Source organism: Heterodontus francisci, chromosome 3, assembly GCF_036365525.1.
Source record: "Heterodontus francisci isolate sHetFra1 chromosome 3, sHetFra1.hap1, whole genome shotgun sequence".
In the NCBI taxonomy this organism is placed as follows: domain Eukaryota; kingdom Metazoa; phylum Chordata; class Chondrichthyes; order Heterodontiformes; family Heterodontidae; genus Heterodontus; species Heterodontus francisci.
In genome coordinates, this window is record NC_090373.1 from 115,449,109 (window position 1) to 115,475,263 (window position 26,155).

The 26,155-nt window shown below is 44.2% G+C and overlaps 1 long non-coding RNA gene across 1 annotated transcript in view; it reads left to right on the plus strand.

The window, feature by feature from the left end:
• LOC137352701 (uncharacterized) overlaps positions 1 to 19,025 on the plus strand; it is a 90,984-nt gene extending 71,959 nt beyond the window's left edge. The window contains exons 2-3 of the long non-coding RNA XR_010969762.1: positions 11,808 to 11,945; positions 18,856 to 19,025. This is a non-coding gene — a long non-coding RNA (uncharacterized lncRNA). The remainder of the gene's footprint in view (positions 1 to 11,807; positions 11,946 to 18,855) is intronic.
• Positions 19,026 to 26,155: the final 7,130 nt, after the last annotated feature.

Sequence of the window (26,155 nt, forward strand, 5' to 3'; positions counted from 1 at the left end):
TCAGTGTCCATTTGGATAAAAAAAATTGTCTTAAGGACAGAAAACAGTAAATCGTGGTAAATGGTTGTTTTCCAGACTGGAGGATGGTAGACAGTGGTGTTCCCCAAGGGTCAGTGCTGGGATCACTGCTTTTTTTGCTATATACAATGACTTGGATCTTGGAGTGCAGAGAAGAACTTCAAAATTTGCCAATTAGACAAAACTTGGAGTAGTGACAAACAGTGAAGATGATGCAAATCACCTGCAACAGGACGTAGATAAGCTTGCAGAATGGACAGAGAATTGGAGTTGGAATTTAATACAGAGAATTGTGAGGTGATGCATTTTGGCAGAAGGGATAGTGAGAGACAATATCGACTTAATGGCACAGGTTCTAACGAGTGTACAGAAACACAGGGACCTGGGGGTACATGTGCATCGATCTTTGAAGGTGGTAGGACGTACTGAGAGAGTGGTTATCAAAGCATATGGGATATGGGGCTTCATAAATAGAAGCGTTGAGTACAATAGTAGGGAAGTTTTACTAAACCTTTATAAAGCTATGGTTAGGCCTCAACTAGAGTATTGCAACCAGTTCTAGTCACCATAATTTCAGAAGGATGTGGGGGTCCTTAAGAGGATGCAGTGGAGATTTACTAGAATGGTTCCAGTGATGGGGTATTTTAGTTACAAGGTTAGGTTACAAATTTACAAAATTACAAGCTTTTATATGTATATAGAAAGGAAGAGAGTAGCAAAAGTAACCGTTCGTCCCTTTGAAGCAGAGACAGGAGAAATGTATTTATTTATTTTTTTATTTAGAGATACAGCACTGAAACAGACCCTTCGGCCCACTGAGTCTGTGCCGACCAACAACCACCCATTTATACTAACCCTACAGTAATCCCATATTCACTACCACCTACCGACACTAGGGGCAATTTACAATGGCCAATTTACCTATCACCTGCAAGTCTTTGGCTGTGGGAGGAAACCGGAGCACCCAACGAAAACCCACGCAGACACAGGGAGAACTTGCAAACTCTGCACAGGCAGTACCCAGAATTGAACCCGGGTCCCTGGAGCTGTGAGGCTGCGGTGCTAACCACTGCGCTTATTATCATGGGGAATGAGGAAATGGCAGAGTCATTGAACAAATATTTTGTGACTGTCTTCACAATAGAAGACACAAGTTCCATACCAAAAATAGACAGTAACCTAGGGGCTAAAAAGCATGAGGAAATTAAGGTAACTATGATCAGCAGAGAAATTGTATCGTAGAAACTTAAGGGACTAAAATCTGATAAATGCCTGGGACCTGATGTCATATATCCTCGGGTTCTAAAAGAGTTAGCTGCAGAGATCGCGGATGTGCTAGTTCTGATTTTCCAAAATTCGTTAGATTTGGGAACAGTCCCAGCAGATAGGAAGTTGTCAAATGTAACACCGCTTTTCAAGAAAGGAGGGAGAGAGAAAACAAGGAACTACAGGCCAGTTAGCCTAATATCAGTCATCAGGAAAACGCTGGAATCTATTATTAAGGAAGTCTTAACAATACACTTAGAAAAGCATAGTATGATTAAAACAAGTCAACATGGTTTTACAAAAGAGAAATCCTGTTTGACAAAATTATTAGAGTTTTTTGAGGATGTAACCAGTAGGGTAGATAAAGTGGAACCAGATGTAGTCTACCTGGATTTCTGGATTTCCAAAAGGCATTCAATAAGGTGCCACACAAAAGATTAATAGGCAAGATAACGGGTGATGGAGTTGGGGGTAATATATAGAGGATTAGTTAATAGACAGCAAGAAAAGAGTGGGAATAAACAGGGCATTTTCAAGTTGGAAAGCTGTGTTGGCAAGTGGAGTGCCACAAGGATCAGTGCTGGGGCCTCAGCTATTTACAATCTATATGAATGACTTAGATGAAGAGACAGAGAGTAATGTATCTAAGTTTGCTGATGGTACAAAGCTCGGTGGAAAGGAAAGCTGTCGCGAGGACACAGAGAGGCTGAAAAGAGATATATAGAGGTTGTGAGTGGGCAACCAGATGGCAGATGGAGTATAATGTGGGGAAGTGTGAAGTTATTTACTTTGATCATAAGAATGGAAAAGCAGAATATTTTTTGAAAGGCTTGAAACTTGTAAGTGTTGATGTTCAGAGAAACTTGGGTGTGCTTGGACAAGAAAGACAGAAAGTTAACATACAGGTACGACAAGCAATTAGAAAGGCAAATGGCATGTTGGCCTTTATGGCAAGGGGATTGAAGTACAGGAATAAAGAAGTCTTGCTAAAATGTATAGGGCTTTGGTGAGACCACATCTGGACTACTGTGTACAGTTTTGGTCTCCATATTTAAGGAAGGATATACTTGCACTGGAGGTGGTACAGCGAAGGTTCACTGGATTGGTCCCTGGGATGAGAGGGTTGTCTTTGATGGGAGGCTGAATAAATTGGCCGAAATTCTCTGGAGTTCAGAAGAATAAGAGGCGATCTCATTGAAACATACTGGATTCTGAAGGGGCTGTATAGGATAAACACAGAGAGATTGTTTACGCTGGTCAGGGAAATCTAAAACATGGGGGCACAGACTCAGGGCAAGAACCATAGAACCATAGAAAAGTTATGGCACAAAAAGAGGACATTCAGCCCATTGTGTCTGTGCAGGCTGAAAAAAATAGCCATCATATCTAATCCCACCTTCCAGCACCTGGTCCGTAGCCTTGCAGGTTACAGTGCCTCAGGTGCATGTTCAGGTACCTTTTAAATGAGTTGAAGGTTCCTGCCTCCACCACTGATCTGGGCAGTGAATTCCAGACACCCACCACCCTTTGGGTGAAAACGTTTTTCCTCATGTCCCCTCTAATCCTTCTACCAATCACCTTAAATCTGTGCCCCCAGTAACTGATCTCTCCGCTAGGGAAACAGGTCCTTCCTGTCTCCTCTATCTAGGCCCCTCATAATATTGTACACCTCTAATTAAGTCACCCCTCAGCCTCCTCTGTTCTAAGGAAAACAACCCTAGCCAATCTTTTCTCATAGCTGCAACTTTCAAACACTGGCAACATTCTTGTAAATCTCCTCTGTACTCCCTCCAGAGCAATTATGTCCTTCCTGTAATGTGGTGACCAGAACTGTACGCAATACTCCAGCTGTGGCCTAACCAGCGTTTTATACAGCATTATATCCCTGCTTTTGCATTCTACACCTCGGCCATTAAAGGAAAGCATTCCATAGGCCTTCTTCACCATTCTATCTACCTGTCCTGACGCCTTCAGGGACCTCTGGACATGCACTCTATGGTCTCTCCATTCTTCTACTCCTCTCTAAATCCTCCCATTTATTATGTATTCCCTTGCTTTGTTTGCCTGCTCCAAATGCATTACCTCACACTTCTCTGGATTGAATTCCATTGGTCATTTTTCCGCCCACTCAACCAAACCATTGATATAATTCTGGAGTCTACAGCTATCCTCTTCACTATAAACTACACGGCCAATTTTTGTGTCATCTACTATTTTCTCAATCATGCCTCCCACATTTAAGTCCAAATCATTAATATATACCACAAACAGCAAGGGACCCAACATTGAACCCTGTGGAATGGCACTGCAAAATGCTTTCCATTCCCAAAAACAACCATTGACCATTACCTTTTGATTCCTGTCACTGAGCCAATTTTGGATGCAAATTGCCACATTCCCCTGTATCCCATGGCTTTTATTTTTCTGAGCAGTCTGCCAGGTGAGACCTTGTTAAATGCCTTACTAAAATCCATGTAGACCACATCTACTGCATTACCCTCATCAATCCTCCTTGTTACTTCCTTGAAAAACTCAATTAAGTTAGTAAGACATGACTTTCCCTTAACAAATCTATGCTGACTATCTCTGATTAATCCGTACCTTTCTAAGTGGCAGCTTATCCTATCTCTCAGCATTGTTTCTAGCAATTTATCCACTACTGAGGTCAGACTGACTGGCCTATAATTATTTGGCCTATCCCTCACACTCTTTTTAAACAATGGTACAATGTTTGCAGACCTCCAATCCTCTGGTACCTCGCCTGTATCTAGTGAGGATTTGAGGATGCTCCTCAGAGCATCCGCTATTTACATCCCTGGCTTCCTTTGATAACCTGGGATGCAATCCATCTGGCCCTGGTGATTTATACACTTTCAAGGATGTCATACCCTCTAGTACTTACTCTCTCATTATGCTTATCGTATATAATATTTCACACTCCTCATCTTTTACGACAATATCTGCATCATCGCTCTCCTTTGCGAAGACAGAGACAAAGTACTCATTAAGAACCCTGCCCACATCTTCTGCATCCACGCATAAGTTCCCTTGTACATCTCTGACAGGCCCTACCCTTTCCTTGGTTATCCTCTTGGTCTTAATGTATTGATAAAACATCTTTGCGTTTCCCTTGATTTTGCCTGCCCGTAATTTTTCATGTCCTTGCTTTGCTTTCCTAATTTCCTTTTTTAACTTCACCCATGCACCTTCTATACTCCTCTAGGCTTTCTAAAGTATTACATTTTTTGTGACCATCGTAAGATTTCTTTTTCAGCGTTATCTTACCCTGCATGCTTCGAGATAACCAGGGGTCTCTAGATTTGGCCGTATCACCCTTTATCTTTGTGTCGACATATCTACACTGTGCCTCTAGAATCTCACTTTTGAATGCCTCCCACTAGTTTGCCACTGATTTTCCTTCAAGTAACTGCCACCAGTCCACTTTCGCCAGATCACCTCTCAGCTTCGCCCAATTTAGAACTTTTACTCCTGTTTTATCTTTGTTCTTTTCCATGATAATCTGGGGAGTGTTGTTGAGCAGAGAGACCTTGGGGTGCAAGTACATAGTTCCCTGAAAGTGGCAACACAGGTAGACAGGGTGGTGAAGAAGGCGTATGGCATGCTTGCCTTCATCGGCCAAGGCATTGAGTACAAGAGTTGGGATGTCATGTTACAGTTGTACATAATGTTGGTTAGGCCGCATTTGGAGTACTGGGTGCAGTTCTGGTCGCCCGCACTACAAGAAAGATGTGATTAAGCTAGAGAGGGTGCAGAAAAGATTCACAAGGATGTTGCCTGGTTTGGAGGGCTTGAGTTATAAAGAGAGATTGGATAGGCTGGGTCTGTTTTCCCTGGAGCGAAGGAGGCTGAGAGGGGACATGATAGAGGTGTATAAAATTAGGAGAGGCATAGATAGGGTAGATAGCCAGAGTCCGTTTCCCATGGTAGGGGTGACTAAAACTAGAGGGCATAGATTTAAGGTGAGAGGGAGGAGGTTTAAAGGGGATCAAAGGGGTAAATTTTTCACACAAAGAATAGTGGGTATCTGGAATGAGCTGCCTGAGGAGGTGGTGGAAGCAGGAACAGTAGCGACATATAAGAGGCATCGGGACAGGTACTTGAATGAGCAAGGCATAGAGGGATATGGAATTAATGCAGGCAGGTGGGATTAATATTAATTATGGTTGGCATGGACGCGGTGGGCCGAAGGGTCTGTTTCAATGCTGTACGACTCTATGACTCTATAATGTTAAAACTAACTATTATGGTCACTATCTCCAAAGTGGTCACCCACTGCTAATTCATCCACTTGCCCAGCTTCATTTCCTAAGACTAAATCTAGAATTGCACCCCCTCTCATTGGGCTTGTTATATGATAGCTAAAAAGGTTCTCTTGAATGCAGTTCAAGAATTTTGTGCCCTATGTACCCATCACACTGTTTGTATCCCAGTTGATATTAGGGTAGCTGAAATCCCCAACTATTATTGCCCTATTGTTTTTGCACTCAGAAATTTGCCTACATATTTGTTCTTCTATCTCCCTCTCACTATTTGGGGGTCTATAGGGCACTCCTAGTATTGTGGCTGCCCCTTTTTTATGTCTGAACTCCACTCATATGGCCTCATTGGATGATTCAACTAGCATATCATCCCTCCTCACAGCTGTTAGTGATTCCTTAACCAATAATGCTACACCCCCTCCTTTTTTTATCCCCCTCTCTGTCCTGCCTGAAAACTCTATATCCAGGGATGTTGTGCTGCAATTTTTGCCCCTCTTTAAGCCAAGTTTCCATTATAGCAATGATATTATGCTGCCATGTGTCTATCTGTACTTTCAGCTCATTGGCTTTATTTGCTATACTCCTTGCATTTAAATAAATACCTTTTAACACATCTAAATTCCTGTGCTTCACACTTTTAAACCTTTGCTTCTTTTGTCTTTCAGAGTCACTGGCTAATTTTCTGTCTCCCATTCCCTGCCCTGAATTTGTCCTATCCGAAACTGCCCTCAGGTTCCTATCCCCCTGTCAAACTAATTTAAACCATCCCCAACAGCACTAGCAAACCTCTTGCAAGAATATTGATTCCAGTCCTGTTCAGGTGTAGATTATCTGGCTTGTACGAGTCCCACCTTCCCCAGAACCGGTCCCAATGCCCCAGAAACCTGAAGCCTTCCCTCCTGCACCATCACTTTTTTTTATTTCCAAAATATACTTTATTCATAAAAATCTGTAAAAAAAAATGCATTACAAAACAGTTCCAAACAGTCCTGAAATAAAAACAAGTAGTGCTGGAACCACTCAGCAGGTCTGGCAGCATCTGTGAAAAAAGAAGCAGAGTTAACATTTCGGGTCAGTGACCCTTCTTCGGAACTGACAAATATTAGAAAAGTCACAGGTTATAAGCAAGTGAGGTGGGGGTGGGGCAAGAGATAACAAAGGAGGTCACAAACCAGGCCACATAGCTGACCAAAAGGTCATGGAGCAAAGGCAAACAATATGTTAATGGTGTGTTGAAAGACAAAGCATGAGTACAGATTAGGTGTTAATGCGCTGAATATTGAACAGCAGCAAGTGCAAACCTATGGCGGCACAGTGGCGCAGTGGTTAGCACCGCAGCCTCACAGCTCCAGCGACCTGGGTTCAATTCTGGGTACTGCCTGTGTGGAGTTTGCAAGTTCTCCCTGTGTCTGAGTGGGTTTCTTCCGGGTGCTCCGGTTTTCTCCCACAGCCAAAAGACTTGCAGGTTGATAGGTAAATTGGCTATTATAAATTGCCCCTAGTATAGGTAGGTGGTAGGGGAATATCGGGACAGGTGAGGATGTGGTAGGAATATGGGATTAGTGTAGGATTAGTATAAATGGGTGGTTAATGGTCGGCACAGACTCAGTGGGCCGAAGGGCCTGTTTCAGTGCTGTATCTCTGAAAAAAAAAGTCCAACTCACAGCCTCACACTCTGTCCAAACAGCACTTTCTAATTAGTAATTACTAATACATTACGCCAACTGAAATCTTAGTAGTTCTAACATTACCACTTATAAGGTGGCTATTTGAGGGTTTTAAAAAAAAGAACTTTTTTCTCTGATTTTTCAGCTATTTACAGGCACTAACAGTTGTTACTCACCAACCAATCAGCTTATGGATTTCCCGTGATGTCACTGTTAAGTTTTTTTTCTAACTTTTCAACCCAGCGCGCGCCGATCTCCAGCCGCCGACACAGCCACATCCACAGACTGCCTCTCCGTGCTCCCAGGTATATAAGGACCTCGAGCCCTACACTGGATATACAGCTCCCGCTTGGGTTCGACTCCTCCAAGGTGCACCGACTGCATCTCTGGTCTCCTAGGTAGGTCAAAGGGCTGATCATTCAGGACTGAGATGAGGAGAAATTACTTCACTTAAAGGGTTGTGAATCTTTGTAATTCTTTACCCCAGAGGATTGTGGATCCTCCATTGTTAAATACATTTAAGGCTGGGATAGGCAGATTTTAGATCTCTAAGGGAATCAAAGGATATGGAGAATGGGTGGGAAAGTGGAGTTGAAGCTCAAGATCAGCCATGATTGCATTGGCAGAGCAGGCTGGATGGTCAATATGATCTACTCCTGTTGCTATTTCTTGGGGTTGTTCTCCTTAGAGAAAAAGAGATTGAGGAGAGATTTAGTGGAGGTGTAAAAGATTATGACAGGCTTTGATAAGGTAAACAAGGAAAAACTGTTCCTATTAACTGATGGTACAAGGAATAGGTGAGGCAGCGTAAAGGTTTTGGGCAAGAGATGCAGGGGGAAAGTGAGGAAAAACTTTTTTTATGCAGCGAGTGGTAATGACATGGAACTCACTGCCCACGAGGGTGGTGAAAGTGGAGACAATCAATGAATTCAAAATGAAATTGCATGGGCACTTGAAGGGAATAAACATGCAGGGCTCCAGGAATTACGCGGTGGACTGGGACTGACTGGATTGTTCCAAGGAGAGACAGCATGGACTCAGTGGGCCGAATGGCCTCCTTCTGTGCTGTAAATGACTCTATGACTCCAGGACATCACATTCCATACTAAATCCGAGTCACTTATCACTCCTTCCCATGCCAGCCTCTAATAGTTCCCCACCCATCCCCATTCTTGTGCATTTACCAATTCCTCCTTGGTCTTGCTGTCTTGCTATGCTGACCTGTGGAACCTTCTTCAACCCGATGACCCAGTATACATCCTCCTTCCTATGGGCTACTTGTTCTGCCTCACCTCCTTCAATTTGACTAATGGTGCCATAGAACCATCAGCTATCACAACACTGGATTCTAAAATGCTCCCGAAGGGTGGCACAGTGGTGTAGGGGCGGCACAGTGGTGCAGTGGTTAGCACCGCAGCCTTACAACTCCAGTGACCCGGGTTCGTTTCTGGGTACTGTCTGTGCGGAGTTTGCAAGTTCTCCCTGTGACCGCGTGGGTTTCCGCCGGGTGCTCCGGTTTCCTCCCACAGCCAAAGACTTGCAGGTTGATAGGTAAATTGGCCATTGTAAATTGCCCCTAGTATAGGTAGGTGGTAGGGGAATTGAGGGAAGGTGGGGATGTGGTAGGAATATGGGATTAATGTGGGATTCGTATAAATGGGTGGGTAATGGTCAGCACAGACTCAGTGGGCCGAAGGGCCTGTTTCAGTGCTGTATCTCTAAAAAAAAGTACAGCCCGTCCATTGCTACGTTTCACCACCATCAAGAGCTTCCTCAAAAGAACATTTTCAAACCAGTTTCGATTCACTTCCCCTAACTGTTGCTTGAAAATCTACTTAGTGCCTGTTCTCTCCAACTTACGTGAAGCAGCTCAGCATACTTTGTTACATTTAAGTATTGTATAAGGTCAAGTTGTTATTTAATGATTTAATTTTCTTCCTCAAAAGAATGACAACCCTTTACATAATTTTACTTAATAAAATGGAAAAAGCAGTTGTTTTAAACAACGATTCCCTCTACCTCAAGTATTATGGAAATTATTATTTCTGATATTAGCATACAGAATTGCTCTTCTTCGCAATAGTACTGTGGGATCTTTTACAAAGACATATTTTTGGTCTCTGAGGGAATCAAAGAATATGGGGAGTGGCCAGGAAAGTAGAGTTGAGGCCGAAGATCAGCCATGATCGTACTGAATAGTGGTGTAGTCTCAATGGGCTGTATGGTCTATTCCTGCTCCTATTTCTTCTGTTCTTATGCATTTACATCCACCTTAGAAAGCAGGCAGGGTCTCAGATTAACATCTCAACCGAAAGACGGCACCTCTGAGAGGCATCACTCCCTCAATACTGTACTGGAGTGTCAGCCTAGAGCACAAAATCAAGGCTAACACTCCAGTGCAGTACTGAGGGAGTGCTGCACCATCTGAGGTGCTATCTTTCAGTTATTAAACTGAGGCCCTGTCAGTTTTCTAAGGTGAACATAAAAGATCCCACAGCATTATTTCAAAGTGCAAGGGAGTTATCCCCAGTGTCCTGGCCAATATTCACCCTCAATCAATATCTCAAAAATAGATTGTATGGTTAGAAACACAAAGCTGTTTGTGGAGCTTGTTGTGTGCAAATTGGCTATTGTATTTCCCACATTACAGCAGTGACTACACTTCAAAAAAATGTACTTCATTGGCTGTAAAGTGCTTTTGGATATCCTGAGGTCATGAAAGGTGCTATATAAATGCAAGTCTTTCTTTTCTTTTAAAAGCTTTACACCCCCATAAAAATAGCAGGCAGGGGAATGTCAAGTGAATGCATTCACATTTAAATACTATCCACAACAACCAATTTCTATGCTAATAAAGCAAGATTTCATAAGGAAAAATCTTATAAAGCCAGATTCATATAACAGAAACAGAGCAAGTTTAGATCTGAATATATGTATTAACTTGATCCTGTTCCATTTCTGGCACTATTCACATATACCAAGGTTCAATCAGTATTTCACAGCTGATGTATTACTATTGAAGTGCTGAAGTGTAGTCATTGTTATTATGTTCACCTGGGTTGATAGATAGGGCCTTGATTTAATGTGGGATTGGAAGAAACAGCTCATAAATTAGGGTGAACGAGACAAAATAAGTATATGAGCAGATCAATGTTGGATGAAATTTAATGCAGCCAAGTGCAGACTCTGGTGCATTGGGTAGAAAAATAAGCAACACACATACTTCATGAACAAGACTGAAATAGCTAAAGATGAATTGGAAAGAGACTTAGGAGCTTTAGTTGATTCAATGTTCAAAATATCCCATATAGAGCAGCAATTAATAAAACCAATAGAATATTGAACTGTACAGCCACATCTGCTCAATGCTATAGTCAGACTGCACCTTGAATACTGCATCCATTTCGAGTTGCCAAGACAGAGTACAGAAATCTCATCATTGTTACGATGAATGCTCTGGGATGTACAGGTGTTGCCTGTAGAGTTTTTGCTAAGTATTAAGTTTTCACTGGGTCTGTGGTTGGGCAATGTACTGTCAGGCAGTGGAGAGATGCCCCCTACCAATGTTCTGCTCCTGGAGACAGCAGTATTTCTGAATCAAGGGATGTTGAAGGAGCTCAGATCAGTGTCTGATCTTGGGAGGAGTTAGGTGTAAAGAGTCTCTGAACCTGGCCAGGGGTGGGGGCGGGGTGGGGGTGGCAGCAGGGGTGGAGGTTGAAGAAAGTGAAGTGTCTGAACATTGGAGGAGTTTGAAGGAGGTATAATGGCTGAACCCGAGAGGACGGGTTTGGTGTAAGTGATGCGTCTGAACCTGGAAGATTTGGACGTAGCAAATTGTCTAAATCGGGTAGGGGAGGAATTATAAGTGAGTATGATAAGTTTAGAGAGAGTGGCATGTCTGAGCTAGGTGGGGATGGCAGGATGTTTTTTTTTAGATTAGATTAGAGATACAGCACTGAAACAGGCCCTTCGGCCCACCGAGTCTGTGCCGACCATCAACCACCCATTTATACTAATCCTACATTCCTACCAAACATCCCCATCTGTCCCTATATTTCCCTACCACCTACCTACACTAGTGACAATTTATAATGGCCAATTTACCTAACAACCTGCAAGTCTTTTGGCTTGTGGGAGGAAACCGGAGCACCCGGAGAAAACCCACGCAGACACAGGGAGAACTTGCAAACTCCACACAGGCAGTGCCCAGAATCGAACCCGGGTCCCTGGAGCTGTGAGGCTGCAGTGCTAACCACTGCGCCACTGTGCCGCAGGGAGTAAAGTGTCTGAACCTGGGGAAGAGGGTTTTGGAGGGGGTACATTGTCTGGATCTGAGAGGCAGTTGGAGTGAGACATGTGTTTGAACCTAAGTTGTATTGAAGTATTTTAACCTGGGAGGTAGGGTCAGAGCAGGTTAAGTATATGAACTTGTGAAGGAGATGGTTTCAAGGGGGTTCTCCTGGACTGCCCCATCCCACCCAGAAATCCATCACCAGTTACTGGTTGGGAGAGGGGAAAGGAAAGCAGTGCGACTATTTACAAAGAATGTGACTAATTCTAAATTTCCTGTCTGCAGCTCTTTTTTTACAAGTAACTAATGACCTACTGCTGGATGGAACAGAGGAAGGAATTTACAAAGCATCTTAGCATATCCTCAGAACATTCCAAACAACCAATGAATAAATTGTAAAGTGCAGTCATTGTTGTTATGTGGGTAAGCATGAAAGCCAAATCACATACCGTATGATCCCATAAACAACCAATGGAGTAAATAGCATGTATTGGGTGCTGGTAGGAAGAATGGTATCTGGTCACTAAGGTAACACCCTGCTACTCTTTGAACAGTGCCTGGGGAATCTTTGCACCCAGCTGACGGGTCAGATTGGACTTGGGTTAAAATCTCATAAAAGATTGGACCTCCCACTATACCACACTCCCTCAGTGCTGCACTGAAGGATTCACCATGATTCGGTGCTCAGGTCTACAGTGGGACTTGAACTTTTTGCCTTCGAGGAGACCAGGTTGGCACTTGCTACTGGAGACAAAACTTAAAAATATAAAATAAATCGTTAATTTGCAAATGATAAATGGAGGAAATGTCCCTTCCTATTCAGATTAAAATTACACAATGTTTATGGAGATTATAGGGTCTAAAATACTAGTTAATGCACAAAATTTGTCAATGTTCATTGGAGGTCCAATCTATCACCGCCCACTCCCACCCCAGTTCCACCATACCCGGAAAGTAAATTCCCTTCAGGTTTTCAAGCACTTATCTCGGGAGATGTTATAAATTCATGCTCCCAACGCGGAGCTTCGTGAGCCAGGAGTGGTTGGTTGCAAGATTCGGCAGAATATGGTGCGCTCTGTCCCCCAATCCCTGATATTTGCTCTTGCTACATTGGGCGAATAGATCCATAAATTATTCCCTTTGCTTTTCCCTCCAGTAAGGGCACAAGTATGTGCAGTACACTTATAATGTGTTACAAGCCTGTGTCTCTCTGCACTATTTGGGGATTGGTTTGTTTTTTTGGAGCTGTATCCATTTTTTGGGAGATGGTTTCCCACTTTTGGAGTTCCTTCCATTTGGAAGCTGTGCCCCCTTTATTAGGAGCTGTGACCCCTCACCAATTTGTGGGAGCTGTAACCCCACTTTGTTGGGAGATGATCCCCTCTTTTGTTAGATGTTGTTCCACACCCTTTGCTGGGAGCTGTTTGCACCTCCTGCCCCTGTTGTTCAGCTGTGACTCCGCCCTTTGTTGGGAGCTGTGACCCCCTTTATAGGGAGGTGTGTCTCCCTTTTGATGGGGTCCCCTCTCTTGGGAGCTATATTCCCCCTAATGTTAGGAAGCTGTCTGTACCCCTTCCTTTGAGGAGCTGTCTCCATCTCCTGCTTCACACTGCCCCCGCCCCCCCACTTTCCCCCATATTTTGGGAGCTGTGTCTTCCCACTTTTATGTGTTGTCTTTCCTTTTTGTAAGCTATGGTTCCCTTTTCAGGCTGCACCACCATACTGTTCCAAGAAACTTTCAGGAGCTTGTAGCAAGTGTCTCCTCAGAACAGGGGGTCTAAGGATAACAGCAGCAAGCAGAATAGGACCCGAAGGATGGGTGGGAAGAAACAGTTTTCTGCTCCTCTACAGCAGAAGCATCAAGGCTGGTGACCAGACCAGAAGCTACAGGCCTCCTACATTTGGAGTCAGAGAGCAGACCTGCACTGGGGGTATGATGAGCCTTGTTAATATTCCAGTACCACACATTGGACCTTAAATGGTGTGGGCAAGTGCAGTGTCTATCCAGCGTCAGGATAAGGAGGCCAATGAAATTAATACCTGTATTAGTTCTAGAGAGAGTGCTTTATTCTTCCAATCGACAATTCAGGCCAGGGGTCAGCCCATTCATTGGTGCCTGCAACTAATTCATTCCAAGGTTCTCAGCATTTTAGAGAATGGGAACTGTTCCTATAAATAAAATACCACAATGAACTAGTGAGGAATTCCATGGAAAGAGGCAGGATTTGACTCAAATGTCAGGAGTGTGTGTGTGTTCACGCGTGCATGCATGTGCACTGTTACTACCAGGTGAGAAAGGTGTTTAGCTGTCCCTCTCAGCCTTCACCTGGTCTTACCGTAACAGGGCTTAATTTTAAACAAACTGTTTTTAGCTCCTGCTTGATGAATCCTTGTTCACCACTTTCCAATTATAAGGCAAAGAAACCAGCACAAACAGGTCTTCTTAGGTTTAAAGACGAAAAGTTGAAATTAATTAAACATCAACTTCAACTCTAATTTAGTTGATGCCTACAGATACACAACACGCCGACGCTAGCATGCAACGTGATACACACATGCAGATCGAGACAGAAAGAAAACAGAAGAAATAAAGTGGAAAAGTTTGAGGCAATATCTGCAGAGGTTTTTTGTGTTATGGTTCTTCAAGCTCACTGTAGTGTCCTTGATTGTCGGCAGATCTTGCTTTTCGTTGGGCCCAGTATTCTTCTTAAACCTTGTTCACTGTAGGAGACTTTTCTCTCTTGGGGTTCATGTGTCTTCATTGCATTTGGAGTTCTGTGAGAAAGAGATGGGAGCAGACAGGAGAGGCCATGGCGAGCCAGCCAGGAGAGATCTTTTCAATCCAGGAGCATTCTGCTTTCTGCAGGCTCTCAGTTCAAACTGTACAATTCAGAAACCCCCATGTGACTAACTGATCTGACCACGTCTTGGCTCTGTGTATTGTATCATCTTATCAGGGAATGGAATGTGCTTCCCTGCCTTCAATGTCTGTTAGTATGTAAATGTTTTTTGCAGCCAAAGTCTGGCAGTCCTTGTAACAGGCCTTCTCTTCTTCCCAGCAACAATTTGAAATTTAATGTCCATGTGGCGAAATTAATATGCCTCATTCTTGGCAGGCAGGAGCCTGCAAGACACCTCCACACCCAGGAGAATGAAATGCAATTTGAGAAAAGCACATTTCATTAAAAGGGTTGAGAGAAAAATATGATACAGAAAAAAACATGCATTTCTCTCATTCATTTCCATTCATTCACAAATCCTAAAGCTTATTAAAATTTCCTGGGTTTTCTTGGTGCCAGTGCAGCTTCAATTACCCCCTTTTTGGCATCCCAGTAAACATGTGGTTCTTTGGAGAAGTTTTTCTTCAGTTTGCCCATTGCCATGACTGCCTAGGGTCATTGGTCATGTTGAGGTCTGCCAAGGAGGGGAGGGGTGAGAGTTAGATTTAATGAGCACTAAATTGGATTTTTAGTAGAAGGGACAGTAGTGGGCGGGTCTATCCTGAACTCTCTTTCAGTGCTTTGCTGAGTCATGCAAAGTCTTTTGACTTCAGGGGATGGGTGGTTCCCCTTTTCTCTGACTGTGGGGGGAGGATTTTTTATTAATCTCCCATTTGTTCTCTGGGACACTCCTGCCTGCAGATATTTGTAGAGACTCTACTGCATTTCCCTGTGGCACTTCGACTAGGTGAGGCCTCGCCCTCATGGTTTCTCTGCTCCTAGAGGTCTTTCTTTTGTCTCTACAGGTTCCTGTAAATGCTGTTAGCAACTCTGGTGGGGTGTTTCTAGTGTCTGCATTTACGTAGCAGGTTGTGAGGTCTAAATTTTCACATTTTTCAGGATTGGCTGACCGGACAGTAAGGGTTTTCATCTGGGATTCCTCCCGTCCTTCCTTTAACCTGCCTCCTTGGCCCATTTGTTCCCTTTCTCTGTCTAACCTTTTCCCAGGCTGTTCCTGCCTGTCCCTTTTTGTTCTCAGTCGGGGCCCCTTACAGTTCACCAGCCCTCTGCTGGAGGGTCCTCCTGGACTTAGGGCTGCAGATTTCACTGTAGGTTGGGGTTTCCTCTCAACCTGGCACATGTGGCAACTCCTGCAGTACTCCACTACATCTTTGTGGAGTTTCAGCCAGTCAAACTGTAGTCTTATGCAGGCTTTGGCATTTCGTATACTGGCATGTTCATTGTAGTCTCGAGGGCCCTTCTTAATATTTCTCTCCGGTGCCTCTGCGACACCACTAACTGGTGAACTACTGTCTACTCCTTGCTCTCAGGTCTGTGAGGAGAACAACATTTCCTCATCAGTACCTCATTCTTTAAATAGTAGCAATCAGAGACTCCCTCTGCTTCACTTTCAGACTGGGCAACCTTTGCTAAACCTCTCAATACTGGGTCGGCTCACTGAGCCTCACCTGAGGAAAATCCATTTAATCCATTCCCTGGGTCTCCTAAATTTCCAAAGAAAGTCTCAGACAATAGACCTGGTCATCTGCCTGCAGTGTCAATGCAGTCTCCTCTGGGGGAGCTGGTTTGATCATGGCCTGATCCACTACACATTCAGGGAAACTGCAGGGGTCTGTCACCTGCCACTGCCCTGTCTCTCTGATCTCCTGCAGTCTTTCTTTCACTACCGTAGGGGGCTACTATCTTCACCTCCACCAGATCATTACCGAGGAGCAGAATAACCCCATCCACAGGCAAACTAGGGACAATCCCTACGGTCACCGGTCCCGAAACTAGGTTGCACTCAAGGTGCACCCAGTGTACAGGCACAGGCAAACACTGCCCTCCAATACCATTCACCACCATTCTGGTGTTCACTGCACTCTCTGGAGGAAAGGTCAGGCCTTTTCCCAGTAAAAGGGATCTAGTGGCCGCTGTGTCCCTGAAAATCACTATGGGCTTGCTTGCCCCACTCGAGGGGTACGGGGTTACTTTCCCTTCAGACACAAAACACTGATAGCCTTCAGGAATCCTATTAAATGTTCCTGCACTTGCAGCCATAAGCTTCCTGGGTCTCACTCTTACTGCAATTAAAGCCACAGCTTGTTCTGCTGTGCTTTCCATCAGGTTCACTTCTTCACTGAGAGGGTGTGCCCTGATTAACCCTACAGGTTTTCCCTTTAGTTTCCAGCAGTCAGCTTTTAAATGCCCTGCTTTATTCCAATGGAAGCATACAGGTCACCAGGTCTCACTCTTGCTCACAGCACCTTCCTTTTTGGCTAGAGGAGGGCCCCCTGTGTCTCCGGCTTTTCTTTCTCTCCCAGGACTGCTTGAGCTCCTATCACCTTCCCACCCTTTGTCCCTTTTGGATTTGTGGGGGTGACTAGGAAAGGTTCTCCCCTGGGAAAATGACTTATAAATTAAAGCAAACTCAATGGGCAGAACGGCCGCTTGCCGGGCTCTCTGGACCTGCTGCTCTACTACATGGGTCTTTATGGAGAGTGGGATAGAGTTTTTAAATTCCTCTAACAGAACAACTTCTCTGAGATTCTCATAACTGAGCTGTACTTGAAGAGCTCTCAGCCACTGATCAAAAGTCAGCTGCTTGCTTCTTTCTAACTTCAAATTAAGTTTCATTAGCTTGCTTCTTGAGGGTTCTAAACTTTTGACAATAGGCTTTGGGTACCAATTCATATGCCCCGAGGATAGCACTTTTTGTCTATTCATAATTTGATGAACTCTTATCTGGCAACAGGGAAGAAACCTCATGGACTTTTCCAGTTAGCTTGCCTTGTAGTAAAAGAGGCCAGATCTCAGCTGGCCATTTTAGCTGCCTTGCCAGTTTCTCAAAGGACACAAAAAATGCCTCCACATCTTCCTCATTGAATTTTGGAAGTAGTTGAGCTAGTTTTAACAATTTTGTACCTAGCCCTGAATTACGCTCCTCCATATTGGCCATGCTTTCACTGGGGTTACTCTGTCGCCCCCTAGTTATCTCAAGCTGCTTCAGCTCTCTTTCTTTGCATTCTTTCTGGAATATTCTTTCTCTCTCCTCTCTCTCTCATTCCTTCTCCTGTCTTTGTTTTTCTTCACATTCCATCTGGAAGGGTCTCTCTTTCTCAGTTTTCCTTTCCTCAAATTCAAGTTTCCTCTGTTCCAATTGTATCTTTGCTAACAATACCCTGTCGGAGTTTGCTTCTAACCCTGTTTCTGTTTCATCAGATTCAAGGAAAAAATGGTTGGCCTTAGGAGTTCAGACTTTCTAGCCTTGCCACTTACAATGATCCCACACTGCTCAGCCATTTTCCTCAACTCCTCCATAGACAGTGCTTTTAACCTATCCCAAGTTACTTCACCCTTGTTTGGAGAGCTACTAGCATCAGTTGCAGACATGTTGTATTCAAGCACACACAACCACAAGAAAACCTGTATTGAAAACGTGCTCTTTTTGCTTGGGAACAATTTGGCTTCCCACTTCCAATTTCTCTCATTTGTCTGTGGGTCAATTCCAGATGCTAACACCCAAATTTCTGTTACAACCAGGTGAGAAATGTGGCTAGGGGTCCCTCTCAGCCTTCACCTGGTCTTACTGTAACAGGGTTTAATTTTAAACACACCATGTTATTAGCTCCCCCTTGGTGAATCCTTATTCACCACTTTCCAATTATAAGGAAAAGAAACCAGCACAAACAGGTCTTAGAACCATAGAACCATAAAAAAAATTATGGCATAGAAGGAGGCCATTCAGCCCATCATGTCTGTACTGGCTGAAAAACTAGTTGCCCAGTCTAATCCTACCTTTCAGCCCCTGGTCTGTAGCCTTGCAGGTTTCAGGTGACAGCATCTCAGGTGCATGTCCAGGTACCGTTTGAAAGAATTGAGGGTTTCTGCCTCACCACTGTTCCTGGCAGTGAATTCCAGACACCCACCACCCTCTGGGTGAAAAAGGTTTTCTTCATGTCCCCTCTAATCCTTCTACCTATATCTTAAATCAGTGCCCCCGGTAATTCACCTCTCCGCTAAGGGAAACAGGTTCTTCTTGTCTACTCTTTTGTACATCTCAATTAAGTCATCCCTCAGCCTTCTCTTTCTAATCTGTTCTATTCTGGTCTTCTTAGGTTTAAAGAAGAGAGATTGAAATTTATTAAACTTAAACTCTAATTCGGTTGATGCCTACGTAACAACAACGCGCCCATGCTAGCAAGCACACGCGATACACACATGACTACAGAGACAGAAAGAAAGCAGAAGAAATAAAGTGGAACAGTTTGAGGCAATATCTGAGGAGGTTTTTTGTGTTACGGTTATTCGAGCTCACTGTAGTGTCCTTGATTGTAGGTAGATTTTGCTTTTTGTTGGGACGCATTATTCTTCTTAAACCTTGTTCACTGTAGGAGATTTTTCTCTGTTGGGGTTCATGTGTCTTCAGTGGATTTGGAGTTCCGTGAGAAAGAGATGGGAGCAGACAGGAGAGGCCGTGGCAAGCCAGCTAGGAGGGATATTTTCAATCCAGGAGCATTCTGCTTTCTGCAGGCTCTCAGTTCAAATGATACAATTCAGAAACTCCCAGTTTACCAAGCAGGTTAGTAATGTGACCAACTGGTCTGACCACATCTTTGCTCTGTGTATTGTATCATCTTATCAGGGAATGGAATGCACTTCCCTGCCTTCAATGTCTGTTAGTATGTACATTTTTTTCCAGCCAAGGTCTGGCAGTCCTTGTAACAGGCCTTCTCTTCCTCCCAGCAACAATTTGAAATTTAATGTACATGTGGCGAAATTAATATGCCTCATTCTTGGCAGGTGGGAGCCTGCATTACAGCACACATGTGTGCATTGGAAGGTTTCATTCCCAATTTTACAGCAGTGGAGCCTGCAAGTTTTGAACTTCGACCAATAATCACAAAAGAAACTTTACAATATATCATTTTAAAACAAGCAAACACTTTCTGCCAATAACAAGAGGAGAAGGAGATGGAACAGTGCCTGTCCTGATTTTAGCGTGATGGTTCACAATAGCAGTAGAATTTACACCTCTTCCAACATATAACTGCAGGTTATTGAAGGAGGATGCACAGTCAGTGGTATACAAGTAGATCCTATTAGGGAAGTATTTCATGAATTACTTCAAAAGGTCGCACAGGAAGTCCACGAAGATCATGTTGGGTTCACAAAATAATTCTGAATTGTTGAGAACCTCATCTGAACCAATAAGGGAGGCAATCAAATGTTATCACATGAGCCAGGATTTTGTTCTCCTCCTGACGTCGGGATATGTGGCAGGGTGTGTGGGCTGGAAGATCTGCGCGGTAGCGGCCTGCCACTGAGCCCGACACCGGGAATGCTGGGCCTGATCTTCCCTGCAGTGGGGACTTCCTGTGCGACCTTTTGAAGTAATTCATGAAATACTTCCCTAATAGGATCTACTTGTATACCACTGACTGTGCATCCTCCTTCAATAACCTGCAGTTATATGTTGGAAGAGGTGTAAATTCTACTGCTATTGTGAACCATCACGCTAAAATCAGGACAGGCACTGTTCCATCCCCTTCTCCTCTTGTTATTGGCAGAAAGTGTTTGCTTGTTTTAAAATGATATATTGTAAAGTTTCTTTTGTGATTATTGGTCGAAGTTCAAAACTTGCAGGCTCCACTGCTGTAAAATTGGGAATGAAACCTTCCAATGCACACATGTATGCCGTAATGCAGGCCTGGTTCGCCGCCACTCTATGACAGGACCCGACTTTACATATTTAAATTGCCTGTTTGCATGAATTAAAATGAAAACCAGAGTGATTTTCCCTGCAGCTCGGGATCTTCAACGCGATGTGTGGCACTCACACGCCTTCACCTTCCCGTTCAGGGAAAGCTAGTGCCATCGAGGTGGGGAAGCGGGGAGCTCTGCATTTGTTGTATAGTGGGGGTGGTGGGGGCGGTGGAGGAGTGAACTCTGCATTTGTTGTGTAGTTGGGGGGAGAGACGGGGACAACTCTGCAGTTTCTTCTCAGGGCTGGCAGCCCTTAAAATTGGCATCAGTGTCTTTGCAGAAACAGCTGATGCCGTTCACAGAGTTGCTGAAGCTGCCCTGCCACGTGATTGGGGGCGCAGCTGCTTTGTAGATGATAATGAGCCACCGGGCTCAGGATAGTGCTGATCTCTGCTTGTTCCAGGTCCCATTTACCGGGTGGTGGTGGCAACCCTCCACCGCCTTTGTTCAGCGGAGAGTTTCATCTGTTGACTTTTTTTTATTAAAATAAAACCACCCAGCACGGGCTGCCTTATTTTATGCCTGCCACCACACCTAGCGGCGGGACGACAAGATTCAGCCCGTGATCTAGTGATCACTTTGCACTTTTCATCCAGTTGTAGCAACAAGTAAATCAGATTCCAAAGGATCTTTTGGCAGAGATAGGATTTGGAATTTTCATTTCCTCATTTAGCTAAGTTCCCCAACATGCCAAACATTTCAGCCTGCACTTTATTGGGTTCAGCCTCAAAGAATAGTTGAATCTCAGTGATGATTTTGATTAAACGAAGTTTGAAAGAGCTTGGAGAGTACTGTGTTGGGTGCATCTGCTAAACAGGATGAATTGCAATTGGAATGAAGATACGAATTTGGTGAGGTTGGGAATTCACGGGCAAATAGTGGGTGAGTCGTATAGAAAGAGTATTTTTATCAAACTGAAATTTCACTTAGGTTTCTAACTTTAAAAACTAGAAGTCAGTGGTGGTTAACAGTCAATCAACTGCAAATGGATCTCTGACTGGGTGTTGGTGAAGGTTGAGTGACCACTTTATTTTTTTTAAATTTAATTTATTAATTTTTTTAATGAATTGTTGTATTAATTCTTGGGATGTAGTTGTTTTTGAAAGGGCAGCATTTATTGCCCATATCTAGATGCCTTTGAGAATGTGGAGTTGGGCTGCTTCCTTGAACTGCTGTAATCCATGTTTTGAAGATACTCCCACAGTGCTGTTAGGTAGGGAGTTCAAGGATTTTGACCCGGTGATAATGAAGGAATGGTAAAATGTGTCCAGGTCCGAATGGTGTGTGACTTGATGGGGAACTTGCATGTGGTGGTGTTCCCATGCTTCTGTTGCCCTTGTCCTTCTAGGTAGTAGAGGTGGCATATTTGGAAGGTGCTGTCGAAGGAGTCTTGGCAGGTTGCTGGATTGCATCTTGTATACAGTACACACTACTGCCACTGTGTGCATAAGATGGTTGTTAGGGTACCATTCAAGCAGGCTGCTTTGTCCTGGATGGCATCGACTTCCTTGAAGGTGTTGGAGCTGCACTCATTCAGGCAAGTGGGGAGTATTCCAACACACTTCTGACTTGCGTCTTATAGACGGTGGACAGGCTGTGGGGGTCAGGAGATGAGTTACTCGCCACAATATTCCCAGCCTTTGACTTGTTATTGTAGTCACAGTATTTAAAAGGCTCATCCAGTTATGTTTTTGATCAATGATGACATCCCCCTCCCCACCCAGTATGTTAATGATGGGAGATTCAACAATGGAAATGCCATGGAATATCAAGGAGAGATGATTAGACTCTCTTGTGGGTATGTTCATTGCCTGGCACTTGTGGCACGAATGTTACTTGCCACTTATCAGCCGAAGCCTGAATGTTGTCCAGGTCTTGCTAAGTGTTGGCATGGACTGCTTGACTATCTGAGGAGTTGCGATTCGAACTGAACACTGTGCAAGCATCAGTGAACATCCCACTTCTGACCTTATGACGGAAGGCCAATGATGAAGTAGCTGAGGATTGTTAGGCCTACGAAACTACCCTAAGGAATTCCTAGAGCAATGTCCTGGTGCTGAAATGATTGTCCTTCAATAACCAAAAACATCTTCCTTTGTTCTGGTGAAGTGTCACTCTGTTTCTCTCTGCACAGATGCTGCCAGACCTGTTGAGTATTTCCAGCATTTTCTGTTTTTATGTTTTCCTTTGTATTAGGTATGACACCTACCAGAGGAGAGTTTTCCTCCTGATCCCTATTGACCTCAGTTTTACTAGGGCTCCTTGATGCCACACTCAGCCAAAGGGCAGTCACTCTCATCTCACCTCTGAATTGAGCTCTATTGTCCATGTTTGGATGAAGATTGCAATGGGGTCTGAAGCCAAGTGGTCCTGGCAGAGCCCAAACTGAGTATTGGTGAGCAAGCTCTTGGTAAATAAGTGATACATAATAGCACCTTCCATCACTTTGCTGATGATTGAGAAATACACTGATGGAGGGGGGGGGGGGGGGGGGGTGGTGGGTGGGTGGTAATTGGATTTGTCATGCTTTATATAAACAGGACATTTCTTTGTCTGCTAAATACCAGTGTTGTAGTTGTACTGGAACAGCTTGGCTGAGGTGTGGACCGCTTCAGGAACACAAGTCTTCAATATTACAGCTGGAATATTGTCAGGGCCCATAGCCTTTGCTGTATCCAATGCACACAGCCTTTCCAGTTATCACATGGTGTGAATCGAATTGGCTGAAGATTGGCACCCTGTGATGCTGGGGACCTCAGGGAAGCCAAGATAAATCATCCACTCAGCACTTTTAGCTGAATATGGTTGCAAATGCTTCAGTCTTGTCTTTTGCACGGTCATGCTAGGCTCCTCCATTGTTGAAGATGGGGATGTTCATGGAGCCTCCTCCTCCCATTCATTGTTTAACTGCCCATCACCATTCATGACTGAATGTAGCAGGATGGCAGAACTTTGATCTGATCTGGTGATTGTGGGATTGTTGGCTCTGTCTATAGGATGCTGCTTCTGCTGTTTATCATGCATGTAGTCCTGTGTACTAGCTTCACCAGGTTGGCACCTCATTTTTACATATTCCTGGTGCTGTTCCTGACTTGCTCTCTTACACTCCTCATTGAACCAGGATTGGTCCCCTGGCTTGATGGTAGTGTTAGCATGAGGGATACAATGGGCCATAAGGTTACAGGTTGTGGTTGAATACAATTCTGGTGCTGCTGGTTGACAACATCTCATGGATATCCAGTTTTGAGCTGCTATATTGTTCTGAGTCTATCCCATTTAGCAAGGCGGTAGTGTCACATAACATGATGGCGGGGGTCCTCAGTATGAAGCTGGGACTTTGTCCCCACAAGCACTGTATGGTGGTCACTCCTACCAATACTGCCATGGACAGATGCATCTGCGACAGGTAGTTTGGTAAGGTCGAGTTAAATTAGATTTGTCTCTCGTGTTGGTTCTCTCACCATCTGCTGCAGGCCCAGTCTGGCAAATACGTCCTTCAGGGCCTGGCCAGCTCAGTCAGTTGTGGTGCTATTGAGCCATTCTTGGTGATGGCCACTGAAGCCCCCCACCCCCCACTAGAGTAAATTCTGTGCCCTTAGTGCTTCTTCCAAATAGTGTTCAACATAGAGGAACACTGATTTATCAGCTGAGGGAGGGTGGTAGGAGGTATCAGTGGTAATTTTTCCATCCCATGTTTGACCTGATGCCATGAGATTTCATGGAGTCCAGAGTCAATGTTGAGGACACACAGGACTCACACTCTCCTGACTCTATACCAATGTTCCACCACCTCTGGTGTGTCTGTCCTGTCCCCACAGAGGATGTGCCAAAATATACTGGCAGATCCTTTTAACAGAGTCTGTGCAAGAGAAAGCGGCTTTCCTGGCTCCTGAGGGGCTCCATCAGTACATTGTCATACCATTTGGATTGCATGGAGTCCGAGGCACCTTCCAAAGGCTCTCTGGCCAAGTATTGAGGCCTCATACCTGATATGTAGCAGCATACTTGGATAACATCATCATTTATAACACAGACTGGGGTTTACAGATGCTGTAGTAAACAACCTAAGGATATTTTAACTGCGAGCGAACCCAAAGAAGTGCCACACTATGCTGTGCGATGAAATACCTAAAGTACAGTGTAGGGTGCAGGGTGGTGAAGCCTCTTGTAATCCAAGTAAAAGCTATAAAAGCCTGGCCTCAACAGGGGAGTAAGATGCAAGTCAGGGTCTTTTTAAGGTATTATCTGTTACTATTGATGATTTATTCTGGACTTTTCTATCCAAGTAACACCACCCAGCACCCCCACCACCAGTGCCCTGTCCCACCCCACCATGTCACCCTCACAGGCCTGACTAAAGAAAAGGCACCAAACCTGTTACAGTGGAACCCTGAGGCCCAGACTGCTTTCAGGGACCTGAACCAAGCACTGTGTAACAATCCTGTTCTTATGGTCCAAGACATTAGCCTAGAATTCATATTGCAAACCGATGCCTCAGAGGTGGGTTTGGGAGCTCAAATAGTTGAGGGAGAGTTCTACCTGAGTAGAAAACTGTTACCTAGGAAGCAATGATGCACTATGGTAGAGAAGGAATGCTTATCATTTAAATGGTCTGTAAAAACCTTGCAGTGCTTTGCACTGGGGTGCAAGTTTCTCCGAGTGACTGATCACATGGTGGTTGAGTGCCAGTATGTCAGCCATAGGCTGATGAGGGCTCTGATCCCAGAGAAAGAGCATGGCTCCTTTGAGAACCACCCTTTGAAAGATTATTGCACCTGGAGTGGGAGGAGACTTTTCCCGGCCAGCTGAGCATAAAGTGTGAGGTTCAAAGGAAGTTGAAAAGCTGAAGCATGTACTATGTGGTCTAGCTTTGCATTATATGCATTAGAAAATGGTATTCAGAACTTGGATTGTTCAAGGACTACTGCTTGCAGACAAAAGGGGGCTCCAAGACAAGACAAGGAATATTTGCAAAAGCATAGACCTTGTTGAGCACAGAATTGGGTGAATCTGCTAGATGATTTCCTTAGAGCAGAGAAGGCTGAGGGGCAACCTGATTGAGGTATCCAAAATTATGAGGGGCCTAGATAGGGTAGATAGGAAGAAACGTTTTCCCTTAGAGGAGGTGCCAATAACCAGGGGGAATAGATTTAAGGCAAGGGGTAGGAGGTTTAGAGGGGATTTGAAGAAAAAAAATTTCACCCAGAGGGTGGTTGGAATCTGGAACACACTGCCTGAAGGGGTGGTAGAAGCAGGAACCCTCACAACATTTAAGAAGTATGTAGATGAGCACATGAAGCGCCATAGCATACAAGGCTATGGGCCAAGTGCTGGAAAATGGGATTAGAATAGATAGGTGATTGATGGCCAGCATGGACATGATGGGCCAAAGGGCCTGTTTCTGTGCTGTATAACTCTATGACTCTATAGAGTGAATTGCAAACAGAGAAGACAGGAATTTGGCAATAGAGGGAATTTGCTGATAAGTAGATGGTGAATAGTGCAGAATGTGTTTTTATCAAACTAAAAATCAACTTTGTTTCTCCAACTTTAAATAAACTGCAAGTCACTAGCAGTTAAGGCAATCAGCTATAAGCAGGTCTTTGACTGATGATTAGGTGTTGGTTATTGTGGCTGGGAACTGACTAACCTGTTGTAACTAATGGATACAGTAAGGATGAGAGCAGCCAGATGTTCTGCAATCTACATCACTGGGGCCAGCATAACTGACCATTGCTGTGGCCAGCAAAGTAACCACAACCCCCAACACCCACAGCACCACAGTACTACTTGTGTAGGTCGATCATCTGTTCCAAGCCTCCATTTTTCACTTATTCATTCTCTTCCCATCCCAAGCAGTTTACACTAATGTCTCTGCTTTTAGGCATTTGATGCTCATCTAGCAAATCTCTCGGCTTTGATTCAGAA